The following is a 16,262-nucleotide window of genomic DNA, read 5'->3' on the forward strand; positions in this document are numbered from 1 at the left end:
GCATCGGCTCCATTCCCACCCTGACCCCTTTATCGGTTCCATTCCCAGACTGACCCCTGTATCTGCTCCATTCTCACCGTTACCCCTGCATCCGCTCCATTCCCACCCTGATGCCTGTATCCACTCCATTCCTACCCTGACCCCTGCATCCGCTCCATTCCCACCCTGATGCCTGCATCCGCTCCATTCCCACCCTGATGCCTGTATCCACTCCATTCCTACCCTGACCCCTGCATCCGCTCCATTCCCACCCTGATGCCTGCATCCGCTCCATTCCCACCCTGATGCCTGTATCCACTCCATTCCCACACTGACCCCTGTGTCCCCCACATTCCCATTGTGATCCCTGAATCCCCCACATTCCCAAGCTGAACCCTATATCCGCTCCAATCCCACCCTGAACCTGGTATCCCCTCCATTCCAACGCTTACCCTTGTGTCCCCCACATTCCCATCCTGATCCCTGCATCCCCCACATTCCCATGCTGAACCCTGTATCCACTCTGATCACACTATCCCCGCATTCCCTCCATTCTCACCCTGACACCCTTACCCCCTCCATTCCCGCCCTGACCCTTGGATCCACTCCATTCCCACCCTGACCCCTGTGTCCGCTTCATTCCCACCCAGACCACTTTATCGGTTCCATTCCCACCCTTACCCCTCTATCCGCACAATTCCCACCGTTACACCTGCATTCGCTCCATTCCCGCCCTGATGCCTGTATCCGCTCCATTCCCACCCAGACTCCTCTATACTCTCCATTCCCACCCTGACCTGCGTGTCTGCCCAATTCCCACCCTGACCCCCATATCCGCTCCATTCCCACCATGACCCACGTATCGGCTCCATTCCCACCCTGACCGCTGTATCCACTCCATTTCCACCCTGACCCCCGTATCCCCTCCAATCCCACCCTTACCCCTTTTTCTCCTCCATTCCCACCCTGACCCCTATATCCAGTCCATTCCCACCCTGACCGCTTTACCCGCTCCATTCCCACCCTGACCCCTGTATCCGCACCATTCCCACCCAGACACCTGCATCCATTCCATGCCCACCCTGACCCCATTTCCCCTCCATTCCCACCCTGAACCCTGTATCCGCTCCATTCCCATCCTGACCCCTCTATCCTCTCCATTCCCACCATGATGCCTGTATCCGCTCCATTCCCACCCTGACCCCTCTATCCTCTCCATTACCACCCTGATCTCTGTATCTGCTACATTCCTACCCTGACCCCTGTATCCGCTCCAATCCCACCCTGACCCGCGCATCCGCTCCATTTCCTCCCTGACCCCCGTATCCGTTCAATTCCCACCATGACCCCCGTATCTGCTCCATTCCCACCCTGACTGCCATATCCACTCCATTCCTACCCTGACCCCCGTATTCCCTCCATTCCTACCCTGACCCCTGTATCCACACCATTCCCACCCTGACCGCTTTACCCGCTCCATTCCCACCCTGACCCCTGTATCCGCACCATTCCCACCCAGACACCTGCATCCGCTCCATGCCCACCCTGACCCCGTTTCCCCTCCATTCCCACCCTCACCCCTGTATCCGCTACATTCCCACCCTGACCCCTGTATCCACTCCATTCCTACCCTTACTCGTGTATCCGCTCCATTCCTCTCCGACCCATGTTTCCACTCCATTCCCACCCTGACCGCTTTACCCATTCCATTCACACCCTGACACCTGTATCCGCTCCATTCCCACCCTGACCCCTGTGTCCGCTCCATTCCCACACTGACCCCTGTGTCCGCTCCATTCCCACCCTATCCCCTGTATCCGCTCCATTCCCACCCTGACCTCTGCATCAATTCCATTCCCACCCTGATGCCTGGAACCGCCCCATACCCACCCTGACCCCGTCTCCCCTCCATTCCCAACCTGATCCCTGTATCCGCTCCATTCCCAACCTGACCACTGTGTCCGCTCCATTCCCACCCTGACCCATGTATCCGCTCCATTCCCACCCTGACCCCTGTATCCAGTCCATTCCTACCCTGACCCCTGTATCCGCTCTATTCCTCTCCGACCCATGTTTCCACTCCATTCCCACCCTGACGCCTGTTTCCACGCCATTCCCACACTGACCCCTGTATCCACTCCATTCCCACGCTGACCCCTGTATCCGCTTCATTCCCACCCCGAAGCCTCTATACACTCCATTCCAACCCTGACCCCTGCATCCACTCCATTGCCACTCTGACACCTGGAACCGCTCCATACCCACCCTGACCACGTCTCCCCTCCATTCCCACCCTGAAACCTGTGTCCAATCCATTCCGACACTTACCCCTGTATCCACTACATTCCCGCCCTGACCGCTGTATCCGTTCCATTCCCACCCAGACCCCTTATCCCCTCCATTCCCACCCTGACCCTTGGATCTGCTCCACTCTAACCCCGACCCCTGTGTCCACTCCATTCCCACCCTGCCCCCTTTATCGATTCCATTCCCACCCTGACCCCTGTATCCCCTCCATTCCCACCCTGACCCATGTATCCCCTCCATTCCCACCCTGACCCATGTATCCACTCCATTTCCACCCTGACGCCTTTACCCACTCCATTCCCACTCTGACCCCTGTATCTGCACCATTCCCACCCAGAAGCTGCATCCGCACCATGCCCACCCTGACCCCGTTTCCCCCCTTTTCACACCCTGACCCCTGTATCCACTCCATTCCCACCCTGACCCCTGTATCCGCTCCATTCCCACCCTGACCCGCGTATCCTCTCCATTCCCTCCCTGACCCCCGTATCCGCTCAATTCCCAACATGACTCCCGTATCTGCTCCATTCCTACCCTGACTGCGGTATTCTCTCCATTCCTACCCTGACCCCCATATTCCCTCCCTTCCTACCCTGACCCCTGTATCCACTCCATTCCCACCCTGACCGCTTTACCCGCTCCATTCCCACCCTGACCCCTGTATCCGCACCATTCCCACCCAGACACTGCATCCGCTCCATGCCCACCCTGACCCCGTTTCCCCTCCATTCCCACCCTCACCCCTGTATCCACTCCATTCCCACACTGATCCCTTACCCGCTACATTCCCACACTGACACCTGTATCCCCTCCATTCCCACACTGACCCCTGTGTCCCCCACATTCCCATCGTGATCCCTGCATCCCCCACATTCCCATGCTGAACCCTATATCCGCTCCAATCCCAACCTGACCATTGTATCCCCTCCATTCCCACGCTGACCTTTGTGTCCCCCACATTCCCATCATGATCCCTGCATCCTCCACATTCCCATGCTGAACCCTGTATCCACTCCAATCCCACTCTGACCCCCGTATTCCCTCCATTCGCACACTGACCCCCTTATTCCCTCCATTCCCACCCTGACCCTTGTATCCACTCCATTCCCACCCTGACCCCTGTGTCCAGTCCATTCCCACCCAGCCCGCTTTATTGGTTCCATTCCCACCCTGACCCCTCTATCGGCACAATTCCCACCGTTACACCTGCATTCACTCCATTCCCACCCTGATGCCTGTATCCGCTCCATTCCCACCCTGACCTATCTATCCTCTCCATTCCCACCCTGATCCCTGTATCCGCTACATTCCCACCCTGACCCCTGTATCCGCTCCATTCCCACCATGATCCCCGTATCTGCTCCATTCCCACCCTGACCGCCGTATCCGCTCCATTCCCACCCTGCCCGCTGTATCTGCTCCATTCCCACCCTTACCCCTGTATCTCCTCCATTCCCACCCTGACTCCTGTATCTGCTCCATTCCCACCCTGACTGCTTTACCCGCTCCATTCCCACCCTGATCCCTGTCTCTGCACCATTCCCTCCCTGTCCCCTTTATCCCCTCCATTCCTACCCTTTCCCCTGTATCCGCTGCATTCCCACCCTGACCCCTGTATCCCTTACGTTCCCACCCTGACCCCTTTATCCACTCCATACCCACCCAGTGCCCTTTATCTGCTCCAATCCCACGCTGACCCATGTATCCGCACCATTCCAACTGTTACACGTGCATCCACTCCATTCCCACCCTGATGCCTGTATCTGCTCCATTCCCACCCTGACTCCTGTATCCATTCCATTCCCAGCCTGATGCCTGTATCCGCTCCATTCCCAGCCTGACCCCTCTTTCTTCTCCACTCCCACCCTGACCCCTGTGTCCACTCCATTCCCACCTTGCCCCCTTTATCGGTTCCATTCCCACCCTGACCCCTGTATCCGCTCCATTCCCACCGTTACACCTGCATCTGCTCCATTCCCACCCTGATGCCTGTATCTGCTCCATTCCCACCGTTACACCTGTATCCGCTACATTCCCACCCTGACCCTCGTATCTGCTCCATTCCCACCCTGACCCCGGTATCTGCTCTATTCCCACCCTGACCACGGTATCCGCTCCATTCCTACCTTGACCCCTGTATCCCCTCCAATCTCGCCCTGACCCCTGTATCCATGCCATTCCCAACATGACGCCTGCATCCGCTCCATTCCCACCCTGTATCCATTCCATTCCCACCCAGACCCCTGTGCCCGCTCCATTCCCACCCTGACTCCGGTATCTGCTCCATTCCTCTCCAACCCATGTATCCACTTCTTTCCCCACCTGACCCCGGTATCCGCTCAATTCCCACCACGACCAATGTATCCGCCCCATTCCCAACCCTGACCCCGATATCCGCTCCATTCGCACCTTGACCCCTGCATCTGTTCCATTCCCACCCTGACCCCTGCATCCGCTCCATTCCCAGCGTGACCCCTGTATAAGCTCCATTCCCACCCTGACCCCTGTATCCACTCCATTCCCACCCTGACCTTGTATCACATCCATTCCCACTCTGATCACTGTATCCCCACGTTCCCACATTGTCCCCTGCATCTGCTCCAGTCCCACCCTCGCCCCTGTACCCCCCACATTCCCACCCTCATCCCTGTCTCCTCCCAATTTCACCCTCACCCCGGTCTCCCTCCAATTCCCACCCTGACTCATGTACCCTCTCCATTCCCACTCTGACACCTGTATCCACTCCATTCCCACCCTGAACCCTGTATCCGCTCCATTCCCACCCTGAACCCTGTATCCACTCCATTCCCACCCTGAACCCTGTATCCGCTCCATTCCCACCATGATCCCCGTATCTGCTCCATTCCCACCCTGACCGCCGTATCCGCTCCATTCCCACCCTGACCGCCGTATCTGCTCCATTCCCACCCTTACCCCTGTATCTCCTCCATTCCCACCCTGACCCCTGTATCTGCTCCATTCCCACCCTGACTGCTTTACCCGCTCCATTCCCACCCTGACCCCTGTCTCTGCACCATTCCCTCCCTGTCCCCTTTATCCCCTCCATTCCTACCCTTTCCCCAGTATCCCCTGCATTCCCACCCTGACCCCTGTATCCCCTTCATTCCCACCCTGACCCCTTTATCCGCTCCATTCCCACGCTGACCCCTGTATCTGCTCCATCCCCACGCTGACCCCTGTATCCGCTCCATTCTCATCCTGACCCTAGTAACAGGGCCATTCCCTCCCTGATCCCTGTACCCACTCCATTCCCACCCTGTCCCCTGTATCTGCTCCATTCCCACACTGTGACCCATATCCACTCCATTCCCAAGCTGATCCTTGTATCCGCTACATTCCCACGCTGACCCCTGTATCTGCTCCATTCCCACGCTGACCCCAGTATCTGCTCAATTCCCACCATGACCACTGTATCCATTCCATTCCCACCGTGACCCCTGTTTCCACTCCATTCCCACCCTGACACTTGTATCCACTCCATTCCCACGCTGACCCCTGTATCCCCTCCATTCCCACAGTGTCCACTGTGTTCTCCACATTCTCATCCTGATCCCTGCATCCCCCACATTCCCATGCTGAACCCTATATCCGCTCCAATCCCACCCTGACCCCTGTATCCCTTCCAGTCCCACTCTGACCCCTGTGTCCCCCACATTCCCATGCTGAACCCTATATCCGCTCCATTCCCACCCTGACCGCTGTATCCGCTCCAAACCCACTCTGACCCCCGTATTCACTCCATTCTCACCCTGACCACCTTATCTCCTCCATTCCCACCATGACCCTTGGATCCGCTCCATTCCCACCCTGAACCCTGCATCGGCTCCATTCCCACCCTGACCCCTTTATCGGTTCCATTCCCAGACTGACCCCTGTATCTGCTCCATTCTCACCGTTACCCCTGCAACAGCTCCATTCCCACCCTGATGCCTGTATCCGCTCCATTCCCACCCTGACCGCTGTATCCTCTCCATTCCCAAGCTGAACCCTGTATCCGCTCCAAACCCACTCTGACCCCCGTATTCACTCCATTCTCACCCTGACCACCTTATCTCCTCCATTCCCACCATGACCCTTGGATCCGCTCCATTCCCACCCTGAACACTGCATCGGCTCCATTCCCACCCTGACCCCTTTATCGGTTCCATTCCCAGACTGACCCCTGTATCTGCTCCATTCTCACCGTTACCCCTGCATCCGCTCCATTCCCACCCTGATGCCTGTATCCACTCCATTCCCACCCTGACTCCTGTATCCACTCCATTCCCACACTGACCCCTGTGTCCCCCACATTCCCATTGTGATCCCTGAATCCCCCACATTCCCAAGCTGAACCCTATATCCGCTCCAATCCCACCCTGAACCTGGTATCCCCTCCATTCCAACGCTTACCCTTGTGTCCCCCACATTCCCATCCTGATCCCTGCATCCCCACATTCCCATGCTGAACCCTGTATCCACTCTGATCACACTATCCCCGCATTCCCTCCATTCTCACCCTGACACCCTTACCCCCTCCATTCCCGCCCTGACCCTTGGATCCACTCCATTCCCACCCTGACCCCTGTGTCCGCTTCATTCCCACCCAGACCACTTTATCGGTTCCATTCCCACCCTTACCCCTCTATCCGCACAATTCCCACCGTTACACCTGCATTCGCTCCATTCCCGCCCTGATGCCTGTATCCGCTCCATTCCCACCCAGACTCCTCTATACTCTCCATTCCCACCCTGACCTGCGTGTCTGCCCAATTCCCACCCTGACCCCCATATCCGCTCCATTCCCACCATGACCCACGTATCGGCTCCATTCCCACCCTGACCGCTGTATCCACTCCATTTCCACCCTGACCCCCGTATCCCCTCCAATCCCACCCTTACCCCTTTTTCTCCTCCATTCCCACCCTGACCCCTATATCCAGTCCATTCCCACCCTGACCGCTTTACCCGCTCCATTCCCACCCTGACCCCTGTATCCGCACCATTCCCACCCAGACACCTGCATCCATTCCATGCCCACCCTGACCCCATTTCCCCTCCATTCCCACCCTGAACCCTGTATCCGCTCCATTCCCATCCTGACCCCTCTATCCTCTCCATTCCCACCATGATGCCTGTATCCGCTCCATTCCCACCCTGACCCCTCTATCCTCTCCATTACCACCCTGATCTCTGTATCTGCTACATTCCTACCCTGACCCCTGTATCCGCTCCAATCCCACCCTGACCCGCGCATCCGCTCCATTTCCTCCCTGACCCCCGTATCCGTTCAATTCCCACCATGACCCCCGTATCTGCTCCATTCCCACCCTGACTGCCATATCCACTCCATTCCTACCCTGACCCCCGTATTCCCTCCATTCCTACCCTGACCCCTGTATCCACACCATTCCCACCCTGACCGCTTTACCCGCTCCATTCCCACCCTGACCCCTGTATCCGCACCATTCCCACCCAGACACCTGCATCCGCTCCATGCCCACCCTGACCCCGTTTCCCCTCCATTCCCACCCTCACCCCTGTATCCGCTACATTCCCACCCTGACCCCTGTATCCACTCCATTCCTACCCTTACTCGTGTATCCGCTCCATTCCTCTCCGACCCATGTTTCCACTCCATTCCCACCCTGACCGCTTTACCCATTCCATTCACACCCTGACACCTGTATCCGCTCCATTCCCACCCTGACCCCTGTGTCCGCTCCATTCCCACACTGACCCCTGTGTCCGCTCCATTCCCACCCTATCCCCTGTATCCGCTCCATTCCCACCCTGACCTCTGCATCAATTCCATTCCCACCCTGATGCCTGGAACCGCCCCATACCCACCCTGACCCCGTCTCCCCTCCATTCCCAACCTGATCCCTGTATCCGCTCCATTCCCAACCTGACCACTGTGTCCGCTCCATTCCCACCCTGACCCATGTATCCGCTCCATTCCCACCCTGACCCCTGTATCCAGTCCATTCCTACCCTGACCCCTGTATCCGCTCTATTCCTCTCCGACCCATGTTTCCACTCCATTCCCACCCTGACGCCTGTTTCCACGCCATTCCCACACTGACCCCTGTATCCACTCCATTCCCACGCTGACCCCTGTATCCGCTTCATTCCCACCCCGAAGCCTCTATACGCTCCATTCCAACCCTGACCCCTGCATCCACTCCATTGCCACTCTGACACCTGGAACCGCTCCATACCCACCCTGACCACGTCTCCCCTCCATTCCCACCCTGAAACCTGTGTCCAATCCATTCCGACACTTACCCCTGTATCCACTACATTCCCGCCCTGACCGCTGTATCCGTTCCATTCCCACCCAGACCCCTTATCCCCTCCATTCCCACCCTGACCCTTGGATCTGCTCCACTCTAACCCCGACCCCTGTGTCCACTCCATTCCCACCCTGCCCCCTTTATCGATTCCATTCCCACCCTGACCCCTGTATCCCCTCCATTCCCACCCTGACCCATGTATCCACTCCATTTCCACCCTGACGCCTTTACCCACTCCATTCCCACTCTGACCCCTGTATCTGCACCATTCCCACCCAGAAGCTGCATCCGCACCATGCCCACCCTGACCCCGTTTCCCCCCTTTTCACACCCTGACCCCTGTATCCACTCCATTCCCACCCTGACCCCTGTATCCGCTCCATTCCCACCCTGACCCGCGTATCCTCTCCATTCCCTCCCTGACCCCCGTATCCGCTCAATTCCCAACATGACTCCCGTATCTGCTCCATTCCTACCCTGACTGCGGTATTCTCTCCATTCCTACCCTGACCCCCATATTCCCTCCCTTCCTACCCTGACCCCTGTATCCACTCCATTCCCACCCTGACCGCTTTACCCGCTCCATTCCCACCCTGACCCCTGTATCCGCACCATTCCCACCCAGACACTGCATCCGCTCCATGCCCACCCTGACCCCGTTTCCCCTCCATTCCCACCCTCACCCCTGTATCCACTCCATTCCCACACTGATCCCTTACCCGCTACATTCCCACACTGACACCTGTATCCCCTCCATTCCCACACTGACCCCTGTGTCCCCCACATTCCCATCGTGATCCCTGCATCCCCCACATTCCCATGCTGAACCCTATATCCGCTCCAATCCCAACCTGACCATTGTATCCCCTCCATTCCCACGCTGACCTTTGTGTCCCCCACATTCCCATCATGATCCCTGCATCCTCCACATTCCCATGCTGAACCCTGTATCCACTCCAATCCCACTCTGACCCCCGTATTCCCTCCATTCGCACACTGACCCCCTTATTCCCTCCATTCCCACCCTGACCCTTGTATCCACTCCATTCCCACCCTGACCCCTGTGTCCAGTCCATTCCCACCCAGCCCGCTTTATTGGTTCCATTCCCACCCTGACCCCTCTATCGGCACAATTCCCACCGTTACACCTGCATTCACTCCATTCCCACCCTGATGCCTGTATCCGCTCCATTCCCACCCTGACCTATCTATCCTCTCCATTCCCACCCTGATCCCTGTATCCGCTACATTCCCACCCTGACCCCTGTATCCGCTCCATTCCCACCATGATCCCCGTATCTGCTCCATTCCCACCCTGACCGCCGTATCCGCTCCATTCCCACCCTGACCGCCGTATCTGCTCCATTCCCACCCTTACCCCTGTATCTCCTCCATTCCCACCCTGACTCCTGTATCTGCTCCATTCCCACCCTGACTGCTTTACCCGCTCCATTCCCACCCTGATCCCTGTCTCTGCACCATTCCCTCCCTGTCCCCTTTATCCCCTCCATTCCTACCCTTTCCCCAGTATCCCCTGCATTCCCACCCAGACCCCTGTATCCCCTTCATTCCCACCCTGACCCCTTTATCCACTCCATTCCCACCCAGCCCCCTTTATCGGTTCCATTCCCACCCAGACCCCTGTATCCGCTCCATTCCAACTGTTACACGTGCATCCACTCCATTCCCACCCTGATGCCTGTATCTGCTCCATTCCCACCCTGCCTCCTGTATCCATTCCATTCCCAGCCTGATGCCTGTATCCGCTCCATTCCCAGCCTGACCCCTCTTTCTTCTCCACTCCCACCCTGACCCCTGTGTCCACTCCATTCCCACCTTGCCCCCTTTATCGGTTCCATTCCCACCCTGACCCCTGTATCCGCTCCATTCCCACCGTTACACCTGCATCTGCTCCATTCCCACCCTGATGCCTGTATCTGCTCCATTCCCACCGTTACACCTGTATCCGCTACATTCCCACCCTGACCCTCGTATCTGCTCCATTCCCACCCTGACCCCGGTATCTGCTCTATTCCCACCCTGACCACGGTATCCGCTCCATTCCTACCTTGACCCCTGTATCCCCTCCAATCTCGCCCTGACCCCTGTATCCATGCCATTCCCAACATGACGCCTGCATCCGCTCCATTCCCACCCTGTATCCACTCCATTCCCACCCAGACCCCTGTGCCCGCTCCATTCCCACCCTGACTCCGGTATCTGCTCCATTCCTCTCCAACCCATGTATCCACTTCTTTCCCCACCTGACCCCGGTATCCGCTCAATTCCCACCACGACCAATGTATCCGCCCCATTCCCAACCCTGACCCCGATATCCGCTCCATTCGCACCTTGACCCCTGCATCTGTTCCATTCCCACCCTGACCCCTGCATCCGCTCCATTCCCAGCGTGACCCCTGTATCCACTCCATTCCCACCCTGACCTTGTATCACATCCATTCCCACTCTGATCACTGTATCCCCACGTTCCCACATTGTCCCCTGCATCTGCTCCAGTCCCACCCTCGCCCCTGTACCCCCCACATTCCCACCCTCACCCCTGTCTCCTCCCAATTTCACCCTCACCCCGGTCTCCCTCCAATTCCCACCCTGACTCCTGTATACTTTCCATTCCCACTCTGACACCTGTATCCACTCCATTCCCACACTGACCCCTGTATCCGCTCCATTCCCACCCTGAACCCTGTATCCACTCCATTCCCACCCTGAACCCTGTATCCGCTCCATTCCCACCCTGAACCCGGTATCTGCTCCATTCCCACACTTACCCTGGTATCCGCTCCATTCCTACACTGGCCCCTGTATCTGCTCCATTCCCACGCTTACCCCTGTATCTGCTCCATTCCCACCCTGACCCCTGTATCTGCTCCATTCCCACCCTGACTCCTGTACCCGCTCCATTCCCACCCTGACCCCTGTCTCTGCACCATTCCCTCCCTGTCCCCTTTATCCCCTCCATTCCTACCCTTTCCCCAGTATCCCCTGCATTCCCACCCTGACCCCTGTATCCACTCCATTCCCACCCTGACCCCTTTATCCGCTCCATTCCCACGCTGACCCCTGTATCTGCTCCATTCCCACGCTGACCCCTGTATCCGCTCCATTCTCATCCTGACCCTAGTAACAGGGCCATTCCCTCCCTGATCCCTGTACCCACTCCATTCCCACCCTGTCCCCTGTATCTGCTCCATTCCCACACTGTGACCCATATCCACTCCATTCCCAAGCTGATCCTTGTATCCGCTACATTCCCACGCTGACCCCTGTATCTGCTTCATTCCCATGCTGACCCCAGTATCTGCTCAATTCCCACCATGACCACTGTATCCATTCCATTCCCACCGTGACCCCTGTTTCCACTCCATTCCCACCCTGACACTTGTATCCACTCCATTCCCACGCTGACCCCTGTATCCCCTCCATTCCCACAGTGTCCACTGTGTTCTCCACATTCTCATCCTGATCCCTGCATCCCCCACATTCCCATGCTGAACCCTATATCCGCTCCATTCCCACCCTGACCGCTGTATCCTCTCCATTCCCAAGCTGAACCCTGTATCCGCTCCAAACCCACTCTGACCCCCGTATTCACTCCATTCTCACCCTGACCACCTTATCTCCTCCATTCCCACCATGACCCTTGGATCCGCTCCATTCCCACCCTGAACACTGCATCGGCTCCATTCCCACCCTGACCCCTTTATCGGTTCCATTCCCAGACTGACCCCTGTATCTGCTCCATTCTCACCGTTACCCCTGCAACAGCTCCATTCCCACCCTGATGCCTGTATCCACTCCATTCCTACCCTGACCCCTGCATCCGCTCCATTCCCACCCTGATGCCTGTATCCACTCCATTCCCACCCTGACTCCTGTATCCACTCCATTCCCACACTGACCCCTGTGTCCCCCACATTCCCATTGTGATCCCTGAATCCCCCACATTCCCAAGCTGAACCCTATATCCGCTCCAATCCCACCCTGAACCTGGTATCCCCTCCATTCCAACGCTTACCCTTGTGTCCCCCACATTCCCATCCTGATCCCTGCATCCCCCACATTCCCATGCTGAACCCTGTATCCACTCTGATCACACTATCCCCGCATTCCCTCCATTCTCACCCTGACACCCTTACCCCCTCCATTCCCGCCCTGACCCTTGGATCCACTCCATTCCAACCCTGACCCCTGTGTCCGCTTCATTCCCACCCAGACCACTTTATCGGTTCCATTCCCACCCTTACCCCTCTATCCGCACAATTCCCACCGTTACACCTGCATTCGCTCCATTCCCGCCCTGATGCCTGTATCCGCTCCATTCCCACCCAGACTCCTCTATACTCTCCATTCCCACCCTGACCCGCGTGTCTGCCCAATTCCCACCCTGACCCCCATATCCGCTCCATTCCCACCATGACCCACGTATCGGCTCCATTCCCACCCTGACCGCTGTATCCACTCCATTTCCACCCTGACCCCTGTATTCCCTCCAATCCCACCCTTACCCCTTTTTCTCCTCCATTCCCACCCTGACCCCTATATCCACTCCATTCCCACCCTGACCGCTTTACCCGCTCCATTCCCACCCTGACCCCTGTATCCGCACCATTCCCACCCAGACACCTGCATCCATTCCATGCCCACCCTGACCCCATTTCCCTTCCATTCCCACCCTGAACCCTGTATCCGCTCCATTCCCATCCTGACCCCTCTATCCTCTCCATTCCCACCATGATGCCTGTATCCGCTCCATTCCCACCCTGACCCCTCTATCCTCTCCATTACCACCCTGATCTCTGTATCTGCTACATTCCTACCCTGACCCCTGTATTCGCTCCAATCCCACCCTGACCCGCGCATCCGCTCCATTTCCTCCCTGACCCCCGTATCCGTTCAATTCCCACCATGACCCCCGTATCTGCTCCATTCCCACCCTGACTGCCATATCCACTCCATTCCTACCCTGACCCCCGTATTCCCTCCATTCCTACCCTGACCCCTGTATCCACACCATTCCCACCCTGACCGCTTTACCCGCTCCATTCCCACCCTGACCCCTGTATCCGCACCATTCCCACCCAGACACCTGCATCCGCTCCATGCCCACCCTGACCCCGTTTCCCCTCCATTCCCACCCTCACCCCTGTATCCGCTACATTCCCACCCTGACCCCTGTATCCACTCCATTCCTACCCTTACTCGTGTATCCGCTCCATTCCTCTCCGACCCATGTTTCCACTCCATTCCCACCCTGACCGCTTTACCCATTCCATTCCCACCCTGACCACTGTATCCGCTCCATTCACACCCTGACACCTGTATCCGCTCCATTCCCACCCTGACCCCTGTGTCCGCTCCATTCCCACACTGACCCCTGTGTCCGCTCCATTCCCACCCTATCCCCTGTATCCGCTCCATTCCCACCCTGACCTCTGCATCAATTACATTCCCACCCTGATGCCTGGAACCACCCCATACCCACCCTGACCCCGTCTCCCCTCCATTCCCAACCTGATCCCTGTATCTGCTCCATTCCCAACCTGACCACTGTGTCCGCTCCATTCCCACCCTGACCCATGTATCCGCTCCATTCGCACCCTGACCCCTGTATCCACTCCATTCCTACCCTGACCCCTGTATCCGCTCTATTCCTCTCCGACCCATGTTTCCACTCCATTCCCACCCTGACCCCTGTTTCCACGCCATTCCCACACTGACCCCTGTATCCACTCCATTCCCACGCTGACCCCTGTATCCGCACCATTCCCACCCAGACACTGCATCCGCTCCATGCCCACCCTGACCCCGTTTCCCCTCCATTCCCACCCTCACCCCTGTATCCGCTCCATTCCCACACTGACCCCTCTATCTGCTCCATTCACACCCTGACATCTGCATCCGCTCCATTCCCACCCTGACCCCTGTATCCACTCCATTCCCACCCTGATGCCTGTATCTGACCCATTCCCACCCTGACTCCTTTATCCGATCCATTCCCACCCTGATCCCTGTATCCGTTACAATACCACCCTGACCCCTGTGTCCGCTCGATTCCCACCCAGCCCTCTTTACCGATTCCATTCCCAGTATGACCCCTCTATCCGCACAATTCCCACCGTTACATCTGCATTCACTCCTTTCCCACCCTGATGCCTGTATCCTCTCCATTCCCACCCTGATCCCTGTATCCGCTACATTCCCACCCTGACCCCTGTATGTGCTCCATTCCCACCCTGACCCCTGTATCCGCTCCATTCCCACCCTGACACCTCTATCCGCTCCATTCCCACCCTGACCCCTGTATCCGCTCCATTCCCACCCTGACACCTGTATCCGCTCCATTCCCACCCTGACCCCTGTGTCTGCTCCATTCCCACACTGACCCCTGTGTCTGCTCCATTCCCACACTGACCCCTGCATCCGCTCCATTCCCACCCTATCCCCTGTATCCGCTCCATTCACACCCTGACCCCTACATCCACTCCATTCCCACCCTGATGCCTGAAACCGCCCCATACCCACCCTGACCCTGTCTCCCCTCCATTCCGAACCTGATCCCTGTATCTGCTCCATTCCCTCCCTGACCCGTGTATCCACTCCATTCCCACCCTGATGCCTGGAACCACCCCATACCCACACTGACCCCGGCCGCCCTCCATTCACAACATGACCCCTGTATCCGCTCTATTCCCACCCTGACCCCTGTGTCTGCTCCATTCCCACACTGACCCCTGTATCCGCTCCATTCACACCCTATCCCCTGTATCCGCTACATTCCCACCCTGACCCCTACATCCACTCCATTCCCACCCTGATGCCGGGAACCGCCCCATACCCACCCTGACCCCGTCTCCCCTCCATTCTGAACCTGATCCTTGTATCCACTCCATTCCCTCCCTGACCCATGCATCCACTCCATTCCCACCCTGATGCCTGGAACCGCCCCATACCCACCCTGACCCCGGCCCCCCTCCATTCACAACCTGACCCTTGGATCCGCTCCATTCCCACCCTGACCCCTTTAACCGTTCCATTCCCACCCTGACCCCTGTATCCATTCCATTCCCACACTGACCCCTGTGTCTACTGCGTTCCTCTATGACCCAGGTATCCGCTCCATTCCCACCCTGACCCCTGTATCCACTCCATTCCTACCCTTATTCCTGTATCCGCTCCATTCCTCTCCGACCCATGTTTCCACTCCATTCCCACCCTGACCGCTTTACCCACTCCATTCCCACCCTGACCCCTGTATCCGCTCCATTCCCACCCTGACCCCTCTATCCAATCCATTCACACCCTGACACCTGTATCCGCTCCATTCCCACCCTGACCCCTGCATCCACTCCATTCCCACCCTGACACCTGGAACCACTCCATACCCACCATGACCACGTCTCCCCTCCATTCCCATCCTGAAACTTGTATCCACTCCATTCCCACCCTTACCTCTGTATCCGCTCCATTCCCGCCATGACCCCCTTACCCATTCCATTCCCACCCTGACCCTTGGATCCGCTCCACTCCCACCCTGACCCCTGTGTCCACTCCATTCCCACCCTGCCCCCTTTATCGGTTCCATTCCCACACTGACCCCTGTATCCGCTCCATTCCCACCCTGACACCTGTATCCGGTCCATTCCCACCCTGACCCCTGTA

Source organism: Carcharodon carcharias, chromosome 29, assembly GCF_017639515.1.
Source record: "Carcharodon carcharias isolate sCarCar2 chromosome 29, sCarCar2.pri, whole genome shotgun sequence".
Taxonomy (NCBI): Eukaryota; Metazoa; Chordata; class Chondrichthyes; order Lamniformes; family Lamnidae; genus Carcharodon; species Carcharodon carcharias.